Source organism: Malaclemys terrapin, chromosome 4 (assembly GCF_027887155.1).
Source record: "Malaclemys terrapin pileata isolate rMalTer1 chromosome 4, rMalTer1.hap1, whole genome shotgun sequence".
In the NCBI taxonomy this organism is placed as follows: domain Eukaryota; kingdom Metazoa; phylum Chordata; order Testudines; family Emydidae; genus Malaclemys; species Malaclemys terrapin.
In genome coordinates, this window is record NC_071508.1 from 45,334,931 (window position 1) to 45,338,185 (window position 3,255).

General features: G+C 45.5%; 1 protein-coding gene across 4 annotated transcripts in view; it reads left to right on the top strand.

Annotated features, from left to right (window-relative positions):
• The window catches only part of LSP1 (lymphocyte specific protein 1), an 83,358-nt gene that overhangs the window by 67,024 nt on the left and 13,079 nt on the right, over window positions 1–3,255 (top strand). The window lies entirely within an intron of this gene.

The following is a 3,255-nucleotide window of genomic DNA, read 5'->3' on the forward strand; positions in this document are numbered from 1 at the left end:
TGTTCCTTCAGCCTATACATTTGACATTGCCAGCCAGACTTGGGTGTGTTGGAAGGTACTGTATGGACAAAGGGTGGGCTCCTACTTCTTGGCAAACAATGCTCTTCGGGGTAGAAGAAGGGCATGCACAAAGAAATTCTTTCTAGCAGCTGTGCAGCGCCGGATGCCCATGTTAGCTGCAGCTAGAAAACTTACCTTGCAGATCAGACTATTTATGGAAGCTACTGACCTCAGCCCCACTCATAGTAAAAGTGCCTTGGTTGAACTAGACATCGCTTAATCTGATCTCTTATGCTGTAAAGAGTAAGAACTGCAGGTGCGGGGGGTAGTTGGAGTTCATTCCAGAGAGTCATGGAAGCTGACCAAGTCCTCTGTGTCCAGTGTGTTCATGGGACCTGATCCAGTGACCATTGAGGTCAATGAAAGGATTCCTATTGACTTCAATGGCATTTGGATCAGGCCTATGCTTGTGGGTGGGGTGGGGGAATGATCTTGTGAAAATGTGCACTGTTTCTAGATAGACAAGTGGCGCAGAAGTGACAGTCTAGTCACGTTGGGGGGGGGGGGGGGGGAGAAAGAGTGTAGATGTTATCTGTGCCCACTTGCAATCCAGAGACTGTTCCCCACCCTCTCAGACCGTGGTGCTTGTATTAATAGATATCCCTGTGCTATCTTAAGTGACCAGTAGTAGAAGACTCAAGGGCAAAGAAGAGCTCGCTTCGAGAGGTGTGATAATGGCAAAGCACCCTGAGTGTCTGATGCTCTGCGCAGGAAAAAACAGCACTTGACTTCTCATAAAACCTTTATTGACTTTCCAAGCTTTATGTAGAGCTCAGTCTTTACAAAAGGACCTCTTCCTTCCATCCCTCCCTAATTACCACACGCATTCCCATCCCATAGGATTGTGAATCCAGACGTGGAGGCCTATAGGCCACTTTGTGACCATACCCACCTCTCTGCTCCTTGTTTCTAAAACATGCTTCAACTCTCTGCTTTCATTGTACACCTTGTCCTCTAAATCCACATAGATTCCCCTTGCTGTACTCTCCTTTCATGTGCCAAGCCCGGCCTTGCTGAGCTTGGCTCTCCTAGGTGCGGTTAAACCTCATTATTTGAGTTCCTGCAGCTCACATAAAGAGGTTTTCCTCCCCATCCAGGGAAATAAACCACTTCATTAGTTTGAGCCTGTCTAGGAGATTTAGACTCCTGTCTCTGAATCACTCAGTCCCTCCTCGAAAGGCGAACAGGCAATGACTAGACCTCCCCCAGGACAGCCATAGCCAATACTCTAAATGGTGAGGGCTTGGCACAGTTGCCCCACAGTACTGCAGTTCAGAGTCTTTCTCTGGCTCCAAATGTTGGTACTTAAAGCCATTTCAGCCTTTTTGTCTTTGGGTGCTGGGCTTCACCTCTGCTTTCGCTTGCTTCCGTGACTGTTTGTTTTATGTCTTGAGTGTCTCTCCTCCCCCTACCGATCTTGTTTTGGCACTTCTCTCCCCCTTCCTCATCACGCAGTCCCCTTTCACACTCTGGTTTTCCGCTCAAGGAAGCCTGGGGAGCCCCATTATACCACTTGTTAAACAACTGGAAGGCTCACTATAAAGTGTCACAGGGCAGGGTGTTGAGCATTCTTCTCCACACCCTCCTCTTTTGAGTTGCTTCCTCTTGGCAGGCTCTTGAAACGAGGTGGTCTCCAAGTGGTGGCTTGTACAGTTACTGATTTGGCTGCCACCACATATCTTAGTAACTTCAACCACACATTGAAGAGGTTTAGTTATTGCGTTCCCCTTTCTCTTTCCACAACATGTCATAAGAACAGCCATACTGGGTCAGACCAAAGTCTAGCCCAGTATACTGTCTTCCAACAGTGGCCAATGCCAGGTGCCCTAGAGGGAATGAGCAGGACAGGTAATCAAGTGATCCATCCCATGTTGCCCATTCCCAGCTTCTGGCAAACAGAGGCTAGGGACACCATCCCTACCCATCCTGGCTAATAGTTGCTGATTGACGAATTCTCCCTGAACTTATCTAGTTCTTCTTTTGTACGCTGTTATAGTCTTGGCCTTCACAACATCCTCTGGCAAAGAGTTCCACAGGTTGACTCTGTGTGGGGAAAAAATACTTCCTTTTGTTTGTTTTAAAGGGCTGCCTATTAATTTCATTTGGTGACCCCTAGTTCGTGTGTTGTGAGAAGTAAATAACACTTCCTTATTTACTTTCTCCACACTAGTCATTGATTTTATAGACCTCTGTCATATTCCCCCCCTTAGTAGTCTCTTTTACAAGCTGAAAAGTCCCAGTCTTATTAATCTCTCCTCATATGGCTGTTGTTTCATACCCCTAATAATTTTTGTTGCCCTTTTCTGAACCTTTTCCAATTCCAATATATCTTTTTTTTTGAGATGGGGTGACCATATCTGCATGCAGTATTCAAGATGTGGGCATATCATGAATATATACGGAGGCAATATGATATTTTCTGTCTTATTCTCTATCCCTTTCTCAATGATTACCAACATTCTGTTTGCTTTTTTGACTGCTGCTGCACATTGAGTGGATGTTTTCAGAGAACTATCCACAATGTCCGCTAACCTTGATCAACAGAGGCCTTAATACATTGAACAACTACCTCTTAGGAGACAGCTTGTAGTAGGAGTGCAGATTGCTAATACAGCCAGTTCCAAAGGTCTCCTGTTTCCTCTGGAAATCCATGATCTCTTCTTTCCAATGTCCATGGTTCCAGAAACAAGCCCTCCTTTACTGAATTTATCTGCTTTCTGCTCTGACATTCTCTGTATTGTAGAGCTAAGCAATGCAATGTGGCCTGCTTCAGCCTACTTTCCATTCTGGAAACTGAGTTCCCTGCAAGTTGTTTTGCCTATTCAGCAGACTTGGCTTCGTTGCAAATGCACTGAGGTGAGGGGGGCACAGCAAAAAACAAGCAGTTGTACACCTTTCTAAATTGGTAAGCCAAGCAAGCACCTTCCCTCTCATCTGTGGGAGACCTTCCTTGTTCCCTGGGTCACTGCCACTATAGGACAGAATGTGGGTTGAAGTTTCAATAACTACTGAGTTATCTTCTTGCCAAATTGGCCTAACCTCCCAGCTGTAATAAATATTAGTTGCTCTGCTTGATGGTAATAATGCAGATCCCATGAATGGTAATTGGTGTCCTTTGTGTGTGCCAACTATGCTGCAGTGAAGTTACTCTTACTAGGCAACAAATAGATTTTGTGTTTCTAGGTTCTGGGTGTG